This window comes from Octopus bimaculoides, chromosome 12 (genome assembly GCF_046866305.1).
Source record: "Octopus bimaculoides isolate indiv1 chromosome 12, ASM4686630v1, whole genome shotgun sequence".
In the NCBI taxonomy this organism is placed as follows: domain Eukaryota; kingdom Metazoa; phylum Mollusca; class Cephalopoda; order Octopoda; family Octopodidae; genus Octopus; species Octopus bimaculoides.
Genome location: NC_142939.1, coordinates 531466 through 546473, shown reverse-complemented (window position 1 = coordinate 546473; position 15008 = coordinate 531466). Strand labels below are relative to the sequence as shown.

Here is a 15008-nt window from a genome sequence, read left to right as displayed (position 1 = left end):
ACATTTACTTAAATATCTAATCTGGGTTTCACAAAACCAGAAAGAACACAGCTAATTAAGAAACTACAGCTACAAGCTATAAAAGGTATTGTGAAAATATGTTAAGCATTTCAGAAGTTTACCATGTAATAACTGTATATATGCACATGTAGACATGAAAACATTTGTGCGTACATACATACAGAAGTCAAAGCATACATATCCACACAAGTAATTACATCCATACCTGAATACACACACACCTACATACATACACGAATGCATACATAAACATACATGTATATCTACGTACACACATACACATACATACACACGTACATACACACGTACATACATACACACATACATACATACATACATACATACATACATACATACATACATACATGCGCGATTGCTCTGTTGCTGCTGTCTAAATTCTAATTTCTTGCTTGATGAGAAAAAGTAACCATAAAACCAATAAAACATACATTTCGCTTGCCTACAATTGGTCATCAAAGAAAATTAAAATAACGAGAACAGAGATCAGCAGGTAACAGGTCATTGAAACTCAGGATGACTGACAACATTTATTCCAAGTGACATTCTTACACACTTTCCATACAATCTACCCGACGATAATACTTCACACTTCTCTCGTATCTTCCTAAATGACAGGGATGAGTGTTTCGTTTTCAGTTAAAAATGACTTGACTACATAATTTCTAACTTTGTCTATCTCAATACATTAATCCCTGCAGCTACCGAACAGAGAAACAAATGATAATGAAGCATCAAGACGCTACAACCCGAACCTGATGCTAGTCACTCGGATTGCTCGAAACACCGGTTAAATCTCCTTGAAACTGCGCCTTTGTATTCTTCTCACATAATGTAAAATGTAGTCCGGATTAAGCCCCACCTGAAAAAAAATCTGTATGTTAAGGAGAGAATATTATTGATCTTAGATAAGGTCGGTCAGGGTCGACCAGTTGTGGACCTCAACGTGATCGATTTTGTAATGGTGTAGGTAGCTAAATAGTTGAATGATCTCCCTTGCAAGAAAGATTAAGCATTTGTGTCATGAGACCTGATCCTTAATTATTCAAGAAGCTTAGCGTTTCTCTTGGATGTGTCTAGACTGTCTAGCGTTCCATTAATAAAAACAGCTAGCTAGCCCAGCTTTTCGCTTCTTAGTCGATTAGACTTAAAGCCATTCACGTCATTGCTATGTCCGTCTATTTTTCTCTACACCACAGGACTGAAAACCATCACTTAGCTGTTATTTCTACATTTTCTATCTCTGAACTTCCATACATAGATTACGTCATTCAACTAGATTCTACATTTTGTTTCCCTGTATCAGCATCGACCAGCAAATAAAATATATTTTTATATAGTAAATATATAGGTCTTGAATTTATTCTTCATCTCTTTATGAACTCTTGTAATAAGATACACGCGGTCACATCACCTTGTACTGACTATATATTTCCACTGCAATTCATTTCTTAAAAATTGTGGTATACTTACACCATGTGTTTACACTACATGTCTACAGCGAGAAATTTTCCCCATGACAAAACACAGTGAATGACTTGTTTACAAGTCCGAATGTACTTTTAGCATATTCAATTTTCTCCTAAAAACAAAATATATTCCTTCAAATTCCGAGTCAGTAAAGGAGCATCGACAGTTAAAAATAATAGTTGCATCTCGCTCAGATCACATCCTATCATCTTCAACTAAAACAGCACATTGAATAATGTAGTCCTTGATACATTATGTCTAAATGAATGCCGGAAATTTTTTGATTATAAATTTGTTTCATCATGGCTGACATGGAGATAAAGCACTCTAACAAACAATTTTCCACTCATGTTTTGTGAATAAAATGTTACAGATAACTCCTCCGTAGCCATGGTTTCCGAAGATCTTTATAAAATAATAGTTTTTTTTTACACAAAGTCAATTAGTATAGAGGAAAATGTTGTCGGAAAAAACATTCAAAACACAATATATAACTGATACCCATTTCCTTGAATCCGTTTCAGTAAAAGACAACGAGATTGGCAGTGGATTTGATCTCGGAAACTAATTTTTAAAACTTATACTGATATGAATCATGTGATATATTAGAATGCATTTTCGTCAAATCTTTGCAACATTTTACATAATTCCACTATATATTTATTTTAATTATTAATTAAATCGAAGATTATTTCATTGCAAGTTTACTATTTGACGGTATTTTACTCTTTAATAGCACCTAAACATTTATAATTTCATTATACATGTTTTCTCCTTTCATTACACATTTTGTTGCCTGGTTTCCTATACAAACGTTTTGTATTGTTAACATCATGTTTTGCTTTAATGTTTGTTTTCATGCAAATGTGAATATTGATTGCAACTGCATTTAATGACATATTTTTGTATTTTAGCTAGTTTTTTTCCTCTTCAGGTTAATGTCTTATCTATATTATTTCATATAATTTTCATTTTTACTTTTGTTCTTATGTTTCATTTTTAATTAAAATTTCCTTTAAATATGTCCGTACATACGATTGTACGTGTACAAAAGTAAATATATGCGCGTGTATGTGTGAGTTTGCATGCGAATATATAGATATATGTGTGTGTATCCGTATATCTATATACCCAACGTTTTGCTAGCCTTATATGCGTATCAAAAATTCCGTTATCTTTGTTGTTATTTTCGTTATTACGATAATACATAAATTATTATTTTTATTATCATTATTATTCTCTCGGCATTATTTTCTTGGTATCTATGTTTATCGATAATTCTGTTAACTTTAGAAGATAGATAAAACGAAAAACAAAACCCAAAAATATTGACAATAAAAATTAAAATTATACAATATTCAATTAATCAAAGATAGTTTATTGTGTTTCATTGATATTTTAAACTTTTAATAGGTTTACTTTGCAAAAATCGAAATTCTACTAACAATGATAGGTAAATTTAAAGCTTTTTGTGTATGTAGAGAAAAGAAACATTTAGGTTTTGAAGTTTAGTAAGGTTGTTAGAAGAAAATAATTCATGCTTTTACTTTTTACATAAATGTAGTTATATGTGCGCGTATATCTGTATGTGTTTACGTACGTTATATGCATGTGCGTATGACTGCATGTATGTATATATATATATATATATATATATATATATATATATATATAGAGAGAGAGAGAGAGAGAGAGAGAGAGAGGAGAAAGAGAGAGAAAGAGATGGAAAGAGAGAGGGAAAGAGAGAGAAATAGATAGGCCGATAGACAGACAGACAGACAGACAGATAGATAGATAGATAGATAGATAGATAGATAGATAGATAGATAGATAGATAGATAGATAGATAGATAGATAGATAGATGGGCAGACAGACATATAAAGCAGAGAAAAGGCAGACTGCCAGACATGCATTAAATATATATGTATATTATCCGAAATGTACAGTGTTATATATCCATCACGGCTGATCTTATCAATCGGTTTTGCGCTAGTAACACAACAATCCGATTATATAACCTTACGCTCATCAGAGTATTCTGAAAACACTAAGGTGGAATTTCTAGAGAACCATGTGTATGTATATATTTTCTGCTGAACTTTTTAAACATATGATGCTTTCGAGAATCTGCATAGGCAGTATTGAATGTGTGGTGTTAGGAGATAACATCTCTGAAAGCTATATTTCGTGTTATACACTTCTACCTTGATAGGTATTTTCAATTTTCATTTTACGTCAAGACTTTAAGTTTACACAATGGAATGATAAACATAATCTGTTTAAAATTTTATTCCGCTATTATACGACTGAGTTGGTGAGGCTTCAGAATATCTTAATACACGGCATTGCATTCATAGCTTCATGTCAGAGAAAAGATCAAATGTCTGAACTTGAACTCACAATCCAAGTGAATTAATTATGGTAGCTGGTCTAAAACAAACATATCGCAGTAATAGAGGTATAGAAATTGGTGTACGGTTAAAATGTTAGCTTCACAATCATATGCTGCTGGGTTTAGTCCAACTGTGTATCATAGTTTCTTCTACTGTGGCCTCCCGATACTTCAAGCTTAGAGAGAAATTTCGGGAACAGGTGCAGTCTGAAAATCCATCGTACATGTGTGTGTGTGTGTGTGTGTGTGTGTGTGTGTGTGTGTGTGTGTGTATCTGTCTGTCTGTCTGTCTGTCTGTCTGTGTGTGTGTGTGTGTGTGTGAGAGAGAGAGAGAGAGAGAGAGAGAGAGAGAAAGAGAGTTTGTGTGCGTTTAGCCTTATACTACTTAAAACCATTGATGTCCATACCGTAACACAGACGTGGACAAATACATATTGACAAAATATGTAACAGACTGAAAATAATTACTGCGATCGATATGCTTGATATAGACTATTGGACACGATAATGGCTGTAATCTAATACACGACAAAAACAAAACTCAGCAGATAAAACAATGTATAAGTATGCGTGTATATATTAGAGGAGGTACCCAAAAGTAACAGGAAACGTTTTCTGTATGACAAGCCCGTTGTAGTTCAGCCTTCCGCTGCTAGAAGCCACTTAGTGCGACCTTCAGGCATCAGTCTGCCGAACAGCGTCGTCGAGTGACGTTGTACTGCCACGTGATATGTTTTTGTTTTGCAGTGCGTCTTCTCTGTTCGTCGATTTTTGCGATGGCTGAAACGAAAGAACAGCATGCTTCCGTGAAATTCTGTTTTCTACTGGGGAAAACGACGGCGGAAACAGATGTCATGCTTCAAACAGTTTACAAGACTGCTGCCATGAGCAAAACGCAAGTTTGCGTTTGGTCTTCATGCTTTAGGAATGGTCACTTGTCGCTTGAGGACCAACATCATTCAGGGCAACCGCCAACCTTCCGAACGGATGAAAGCATCACGAAAATACATGCACTGATCATGGAAAACCATCGCTGAACAATTGACGAACTTGTTGATATAGGCGCAAGAGTGGCTCTGTGGTAAGTAGCTTGCTTACCAACCACATGGTCGCGGGTTTTGTCCCACTGCGTGGCACCTTGGGCAAGTGTATTCTACTATAGCTTCGGGCTGACCAAAGCCTTGTGAATGGATTTGGTAGACGGAAGCTGGAAGAAGTCCGTCGTGTATGTATACATATGTATATGTATGTGTGTGTATATGTTTATGTGTCTGTTTGTCCCCCCAACATCGCTTGACAACCGATGCCAGTGTATTTACGCCCCCGTAAATTAGCGTTTCGGTAAAAGAAACCGATAGAATAATAAGTACTAGGCTTACAAAGAATAAGCTCTTGGGTCGATTTGCTCGACTAAGGGCGGTGCTCCAGCATGGCCGCAGTCAAATGACTGAAACAAGCAATGGTGTGTCCTGGAGCTCCTGCCAACGAATTTCGAGCGGGGAATTGCGAATGAAAAGAGTTACAGCAAAATGTGAGCCTTACTTGCTCACGGAAGATTAAAAGCAGTCACAACTGAATGCGTGTCGTGAACTGAAAGAACGATTGGGGACGAAAGCTGGTGCTGCGGAATTTGCAGATGTGGAAGAGGTGAAGAAAAAATGACGGGGGCTTTAAAAGGCATCACTTCACAAGAGTTCCAGCACTGCTTTGAACAGTGGAAAATGCGTCTGGACCGATGCATTGCTTCAAACAGAGAATACGTAAACATGTAAAACTAACATTATTTACATTTGACGGTTATTTGCCCTCATCTTATTTGTTATCACAATGTTTTAGCTGATATACCCTCTAATAAGAGAACTAGACGAAAGCCAACCATATAAGTATTTAGGAGTCAATGAACTAGATAGGATACAACATACACAAATGAAAGAAAAAATAAAGAAAGAGTACTATAGACGAGTTAGATCACTACTAAAAACAGAGCTCAATGCTAAAAACAAGATAATGGGTATCAACACTTTAGCTGTCCCAGTTATAAGCTACAGCTACAACATCCTTAACTGGACACTAAACGAACTATGTAAAATAGACAGGAAAACAAGAAAAATAATGACAGGATATAGGATGCACCACCCAAAATCTGACATAGAAAGGCTATATATACAACGCACAGAAGGTGGCAGGGGTCTTATACAGCTAGAAAACTATTATAAAATAACCACCATAGGACTGCAAAAATACCTACTCCAGAAGCAAGGGAAACTAATACAAATAGCCACAAAACACGAGCAAAACAAAAAGCTGTTTTCAGTATTTAAGGAAGCTGACAAATACAAACAAGAAATCAATCTACCTAACAAATACGAAGAAGAAGAAGAAGAAACAACAAAAGCTATAAAACAAATGAAATCCAAACTAAAACTAGAACAGCAACGGACCATGATAAAACGATGGCAAGAAAAGCCCCTACATGGTAAATACTGGGCTAAACTAAATGCGAAAGAAATAGACAGAGAAAAATCCCAGCAATGGCTGAGAAGCTCAGGACTCAAAGCAGAGACTGAAGGATTTTTAATTGCTGCACAAGACCAAAGCCTCCCCACCAGAAATTACCAAAAACACATAATGAAAAGAAATATAACAAGTAACTGTAGAATATGTGGAGATCGACAAGAAACAATAAATCATATTATCTCTGGCTGCCCAGTCCTGGCTAAGAAGGAATATATTCACAGACACGACAGAGCTGGGACCTATATACACTGGAAGCTATGCCAACATTATGGAATAGCAACAGAAAAAAGATGGTATAAACACACGCCAGAAAAGGTCACAGAAAACGAGAAAGCAACCATACTCTGGGATATGCCAATACACACAGATAGAGAAATTAAGGCAAATAGACCAGATATAGTTGTCAAAGATCATGAAGGAAAAAAATGCCTTCTAATTGATGTTTCAATACCAGCAGATGACAACGTTTCTCTAAAAGAAATGGAAAAACTTTCAAAATACAAAGACCTGGAAATAGAGATAACTCGAATGTGGAATCTAAAAACAGAAACAATTCCTATCATAGTAGGTGCCTTAGGTATAATAAAAAAATATTCAGACAAATACATAACAAAAACACCAGGACTTACAAATATATATAACATACAGAAAATTGCACTACTGGGTACTGCACACATTCTACGCAAAACACTTTCAATACAGTAAACATAAGAGCACCACAGCAAACCACAGCACATACCCAAGGCGCACAGAGCTGCGCTCGGTAGTGAAGTGAAAGTACGTTATAAAAATAAAACTACTGAATAATAATAATAATAATAACATCGAAAAATACCTGAGGAATGAGAATGCAGGTTCGAAATTTCCCCAAGACACCTGATGAAGGTGGGAGGATATATCAGCCGAAACGTTGTGTTAATGAGAAACAAGATGAAGACAAATATCCGTCAAATGTAAATAATGTAAATAATTCTTCATCTCTTAAATATAGAAATGTAAAACTAAGTCAATAAAATAATATTGCAAAATTCCAGTTTCTTTTTGGGTACCCACTCGTATATGCGATTCATAATTTACAATATTTTTTTTATTAGACTTACGAATATAAAAAGTATATATTTTTCTCGAGCAGAATACGTCTACGATTTCGTTCTATACATTCTAAATGACATAAAAAGTAGGTAAGTAGTATCGTACTATTGTATTAGATATATATACATATGTATGTATGTATGTATGTATGTATGTATGTATGTATGAGTAGATACCTTTTCAAAAACTGAAAGAAGCAGAATTTCAGATGTAGAATTTAGATATATGGTTATTCAAATAATGTTTACATACAAGACAAGTCACGTTTCTTTCAAGTTTTGAAATTATGATGATTTAGAAACTTACAAAAAAATTGAGTAGTCTTGTAAGTGCTATCATATGAATAAACACACATATCAGTATGTATGTTTATATGTGTGTGTGTGTGTGTGTGTGTGTGTACGTACGTATGTATGTATTAATATACGTATACATATATGTCGTGTCTGTGTATTTTTGTATATTTATGTGTGTCTATGCGTCTGTACATAGATAGATAGATAGATAGATAGATAGATAGATAGATAGATAGATAGATAGATAGACAGACAGACAGACAGACAGACAGACAGACAGACAGACAGACAGACAGACAGACAGACAGATACATACATGCATACATATATGCATACATACTTACATACAGCTTTTCATACATGCTGCATGTGGAGAAAGAAACAATGGTCATGACCATTGTAGATCCTTGATGAAGTTAAGGTTGATGCTACTAACGTCCTCTTGAAGTATTGCAATGAACACTTGTCGAAAATACGTGACTAGGGACCTAACGGGGTGTAGTCATTATTTCGGGGTCTGGAGGCGCTGGGATAAATGAATCAGTGGGAATAACGTGGCAGATCTGACCTGTGGCTAGAAGATTCCAAGAGGCAGAGGTCATTATTGTTGTGTTTCTTAGGATCAAAACTTCCACGGAAGCCCAAACGATAGTATTTTCTACAGTGTCCCATATTATTGCGCCATTTTGGATGAATACCACCACGGTAAAGTAATGGCATTCAAGTGTGTATACGGTTTTGAATGTGTAGTTGACAACACCACACCGTATTCCTGTGTATGTGTATGCGTGTGTATGTGTGTGTGTGTGGTGTATGTGTGTGTGGTGTATGTGTATATATATATATATACAGAGAGTGAGAGGGAGAGAGAGAAAGAGTGTGTGTGAGTGAGAGAGAGTGTGAGAGAGACTGTGTGAGAGAGACAGAGAGAGAGAGAGAGAGAGAGAGAGAGAGAGAGAGAGAGAGAGAGAGAGATGAATGTATAAATTTGCATTTCTTTTTCTCTCGTTCTTTTTCTCTGCAATCGCCTATAAACACAGTCACATACGCATCTATCTGTGTGTGTGTGTGTGTGTGTGTGTGTATGTATATTGTGTGTATGTATGTATACTGTGTGTATGTGTATATATATATATCGGTAAATATATTGTGTGTGTATATATATATATCGGTAGATAGATAGATAGAGAGAGAGTGGGTGTGTGATAGATAGATAGATAGATAGATAGATAGATAGATAGATAGATAGATAGATGTGTACGTATATACATATATGAGTGTGTGTATGTAGATATCTACGTGTGAGTGTGCGTGTGTGTATGAGGGTGTGTATACCTTCCATCTAATCATTTTCATAATCTTTCGCTGACTACTCCTGAAGAATGCATACATTTATATATCTATACACATTTATGTGAGTGTATGTATGTGTGCATAGCTGCATATGTATATGCATACAATCTTACGCTTCACATCATGTTTTCTGTTCGCCGTTGGAGCCAGTTCTATGGACAGATATTGAATTGTCAATGAATTTACAAACTGTTACTTGTTGCCGATCAGAATAAAAACTGTTCTGCTATTGTTTCTCTTTCCTTTTCTTTTCTTTCCACCCCATCCACCCGTCCTTATGTTTCGGTTTCATATCTGAAACAATTTTGATGTCTTAAGATTTAATAATAATTGGGAGCTGATGTTCATTCCAATATTCTACCCTTTCTAATTATATCATCTTCCTCATTCTCATCATTACTATCCCCATCATCATCATCATCATCATCATCATCATCATCATCACCAGCAGCAAGAGCTGCAACATACCAGTAGAAATAACAACAATATTTACTGCATTGTTGACACTTTCTGTAAGGAATCAGTTTCATATTAAATTTAACCTAAAAAATGTTTATTTAAAGAAAAAGGCTACAAACTTCAATAGAATAAAATAAATCCTCTGTGATGCGTTAAGTTTTATTTGTATTTTGGAATGGTCTTTTTATTGTTTAGTTAGTTGATTTAAAATTTCTTCAAGATTCAATGCGTCACATAAATAATATTCTTGTGTTATAATATTGAAGTTGAAATACTAATATATATAGAGAAAAAAAATGGTTGCTTCAATGTTATGCTGTTTGTTTGTAACATTGTTTTTAGATGAATGATCTGTTGTTGCTTTAGTGAACTTGTAATTCTATTTTTTCTTATTGTTGTTTTCGTTCTTGTCCTTCTAATAATAATAACAATAACAGCAACGAAAGCAACAACAGCAATAATAATAACAACAATGATAATAGTAGTAGTAGTAATAATAATAATATTAATGATAAGGATGCTAATAATAATAATAATAATAGTTGTAGTAGTAATAGTAGTAATTGTAGTAGTAATAATAATAATATTGCTCTTTGGTCAAGTCAGCTAAGCATTATTTGTATTTCTGCAATGCAAGAATGACTTAGTTTCTTGTATTACTTGCTTTTCCTTTTTCGTTTGTTTGATTTTTTTTTGTCTTTTGTTGTTTTTTTTTTTGTCATAAAATTTTTAAAATGTACAAAAAATAAATTCCTAATAAAACTTTTTTCTCATTGTGTTATGGTAATGCTGATAATTTTTTTCTAAATAAGAAAAAATAAAATTAAAATATCGAGAGAAAACATGAAATAGTAATAAATTTCTTAGAAAAAATATGATTTCAATTATTTTGAACAGAAATTGCACTCGCTTCCAATAAAAGAGAACTGGCTGCAAGATACTATCAAGAAACTATATAAACGTGTCGCTTAATCATCCTTTTGCGAACTTCAATAAAGTTGAGGATAAAAAAAATACACAATGACGTTGGTTATTGTTTCACAAAGGTTGTTGTGGAATGTGGGGAAAGACAAATAAAATAGTTACAATAAAACATTACAGAGAGCATTGCTGCAAAAAGTTTTCTCTAAATATGTTGTTTATTTTTAAGTTTTATTTTTACTCATTCTTTTTGTCTGGTTTCTATCTGATATTCCTACTATCTCAAATATTTTCTCCGCCAGTCCTAGAAGATTTCAACTGACGTTCATAATAAAGGTTTTGTAATGTGTAGTTTCATAAAAACATGTGTACTAATTTGTTACTTAGACACAAAGGTACTAAATACATAAGAGAGTGGAGAATAAGTTAAGAGATTGTGTTACGATTGCGTAACTTTTCTCCAAAAGCATTTTTCACGTGACTGATGTGAACTGGTCGGTTGATTTGGTTGACGCCTCTCACATCCAATAATATATTGATAATTCATATGCGAATATAAGTGATTTTAGTGATTACTGCTTGTCTAACAACAGTTCAATAAAGACCTAGCAGGAAAGTAAAGAGACATCGGTCGAAACAATAAGTGAAAGATATCACTGATAAAATTAAAATAAGTTTTGTGGATTCGCTTTTAGAATATAAGTGGTGTTCGAATCACGGTACGCTGATTAGATACTGTAACAGTAGCTTCTACTTAAAACATATCGTTTAAAAGATACTACGCAGTGATGTTCATAAGTGGTCATGACTAACTTCAGATATCATCGCCTACAAATTTCATTTTGTAAATTATATAAATGTCATCTTTCGCAGCTCGTCCTTAGAAAATCACCAATACTTCCATTACATCAACTCCGCTTCTATAACCAGCATATAAATCCTCAGGTAAATAGAAACAACATAAAATATTGTTACGCGGTAGGATCACTATCAGTGTTTGCTTCATTAGGGAAAAATCTCAATTAATCGAATAATAAAACGTTTTGTGAATAATAAAGCGTTTCGCAAACAGTGAGAATCAGAGCGATGGCGTACATATTCGTTGATAATACGTTCGGGAAAATTCGAAAGTGAATTTGAAAATCGCTTTTTGTATTTCATCATTGGAGAGCAGTTTCTTCCAGATGAATGTGTTTATCCCACACTCGATTCGTTAGCTTAAGGGGACGTTGGGATTCTTAGTGTTACAGCATGGTTCTGTCAGTTAAGCCACGACTACTCCAGACTAATGGATTTAACAAATTATTTGCTGACGCTGCCAACGAATAATAAATTTTCTTGAGAAAGGTGAACAATGAGAATTAGTACGATAAAATATATTCATACTTAATGCGTTCCCGCTCTATTTTTCATATTAATGCGCTTTTCCTCCAATTTATGGACAATTGACTGATAATATACATAGATAAATAGCGTTTCTGTTATGTAAGCATCTTTGGATATATATTTGAATGGTACAATATACAACTCGTTCCATGCTTAATCGATTGCGATATCAGATATATCCAAACATTTATGCTAATATTACTTTTTTTCAAGGCAACCCACACTCGTGAAAATCAAACAAAGACTGAAATTTTAGTATCAATGTAGAGAACTAATTAAATACAAGGAGAAAGAACGTAGAATGAGAGAAATCTGAGTTTAAATATATGTTAAGGAAAGTCAGTTTGATATTTAAACTTAAAATGACTTCAGTCAACATTGGACAAATAAATAGATAAAAACGAAAGAGGTGAATAAGGTGTGCAGTTGACTACACAGGTCATCAAAAAAATTTTTTTAAGGCCACCAATACCAGACAAAGTGCTATAGACATATGCTTGTAAATTATATATAAAATAACACAATGATTTAGGTTGGATATAGTTCATTGGAAGTAACAAAACATGATTATAATAATGAAATAATAATGAATTCAAAATCAAAATTAGAAAGGTTAAGATCTAGATCTGGAGGAGTGAAAAAAATGTCAAAGACGAAAAAGTAAAAAGAAAACACAAAAACGTACAGGTAAAACCTACTAGAATATTATTTCAGTAGTAGAATACAAAGGTCATTACGATCAAAATGGCAGTAATGAGACGGCAAGAAATTAGGGTTACATAGGTACCCCCTTTATTTAAAGGATAGGTTACTATAAATAAAATGCTATTCGCTACGGAAATATTTGAAGGTTATTCTATATTTATGGGAGCAATTCATTATTAAATTGATTATAGAATTTAATAAATTTAATTTTGAAGTAAGAATATAAAACACTTCTTACAAAGTTTGCATTTAAAATAACCATTGTAGCATGGTAAACCAGTGCTAAAAATGGATCATTTGATATAATGTTCTTGTTATTTAAATTCCAAATGCATTTACTTAGAATAGCACACAAAATATTTCTCCTAAATGAAAATGAAGATGATTACTTAACCTACATTTGAAGATTTGGGCAGAATAAAACCAATTTAATAGTATACAAGATCTCCAGCTGTTAGCATACATTGTTAAATTAAACTCTGCTTTGAACTCTTATTTCCTAGAAGACGTTTACAAAGGCGTTTATTAACGCCTAAGTTATAATTACAATTAAGAAGATTGGTGTTAACACTGTTATTAGACCTAAGTGTTAAAACGGTGTTATTAGTTGGGTTGTTATCAATATTACTATGTGGTACGCTAAAAGTGGTATCAATTTCTCGATTGGAACTAATTGCACCTGAAGTTCCAAATATAGGTTGAGTTACACTAGCATCTAATCTGTCATTAATGTACACATTATGGCCTAGATTACTGCTATTACTTTTGTTACGATTAAATGACTTTCCATTTACTGGCTGATGGGAAATAGCTATTCCTCTAAGAACAAACCACAATTTTGTCATAGAAAGGTATGTGTCAAAAGACGTCAACGAAACTCCCAAGGGATTCCAAACAACACGAAAGAGAAGGAAGGTATTCTAATCTATTCTGGAATCTGAATAGCAACTGTTTGTGTCTAGGAGACTTGTTTCTTATTTGCATTGTTAAAAGACTTTGCAATATCATTTGCGACACTTTAATATTGTCATATTTCATTAGTGAACTCCAAGAAACCATATAACTGTCTAGTTTTGATGATCTGACAAACCCAGTACCTGATTACTTAGTTAATTACTATGATTATAGCTATCACATGTTAGACATGACTTCGCAAAGTTGAATCATTTAGAATCCTGTCTTTTTGGATACTAAACTTTGGAAACCAGTAATCAATGTTTCTTAGAATAATATTAGTAAATGATGCCTTTGAGTAAACCAGGAGGAAATCTTACTTTGATTACAGAGAATACTTAAAGTTAGACATTTGCATTGAAATATAATATGATCAAACACATCTTAGAAATCATATATTTTATTCATGATAAGTTGATTAATACAAATAATGACGTCTTATATTGGCAAAAGGCCACAAATTTGTAGCATGGTAAAGGCAATTGAATCGACTTCGGTTCATGACTAATACTTATTTTATCGACCAACGACAATAAAAACAAAGTACAACACGACTAGATTTCAAATAAGAACAGATGTAATTATGTGGTTAAACAATCTTCGGAATTTTGATGTTCCGCGATCAGTCCTAATGTGCAGTGTCTAAAGTAAGTGTTTATTACCAAAACACCGAGTTCAGGTCAAACAAAACCTTGGGAATGGAATTTGGGAGGCGTGAACAATACGGAAAGCCCATCAAATATAGTGGCACTCCGTCGGTTACGACTACGGGGGTTCCAGTTTATCCGATCAACGGAATAACCTACTCGTGAAATTCACGTGTAAGTGGCCGAGCACTCCACATACACGTGTACCCTTAACGTAGTTCTCGGGGAGATTCAACGTGACACAAAGTGTGACATGGTTGGCCCTTTGAAATAGAGGTACAACAGAAACAGGAAGAAAGAGTGAGAGAAAGTTGTGGTGAAAGAGTAGAGCAGGGTTCGCCACCACCCCCTGCCAGAACCACTTGGAGCTTTAGGTGTTTTCGCTCAATAAACCGTGATCCTACGACCACAAGTCATCTGCTCTAACTACTGGGCCATTGCGTCTCCACCCATCAAACATACATATACAGAGTATGTGTGAGCGTGTGTGTGTATGTGTGTGCGCGCGTTCGTGTGTATGTATATGTGTATGTGATCGATTAATTTCCTGATACATATATACACACACTCACACACATGCACACACATGCACACACGTGCACACACACACATGCACTCGCACGCACGCACGCACATGCACACACACACACACACACTACTGGGTCGTTAGAATTGATGCAAATCCTTGATGATGGTATCGCGTTATTCGTCACACTCCATTGACTGAAACCAGCAAAAGAACAAGCACAAAATACTATGATAAATACTCTGAGTAC

The 15008-nt window shown here is 34.3% G+C and overlaps 1 long non-coding RNA gene across 1 annotated transcript in view; it reads left to right on the top strand.

Moving 5' to 3' along the window:
• Positions 1-10676, top strand: part of LOC106877782 (uncharacterized) — a 46730-nt gene extending 36054 nt beyond the window's left edge. Inside the window, exon 3 of the long non-coding RNA XR_001410416.2 lies at positions 10517-10676. This is a non-coding gene — a long non-coding RNA (uncharacterized LOC106877782). The remainder of the gene's footprint in view (positions 1-10516) is intronic.
• Positions 10677-15008: the final 4332 nt, after the last annotated feature.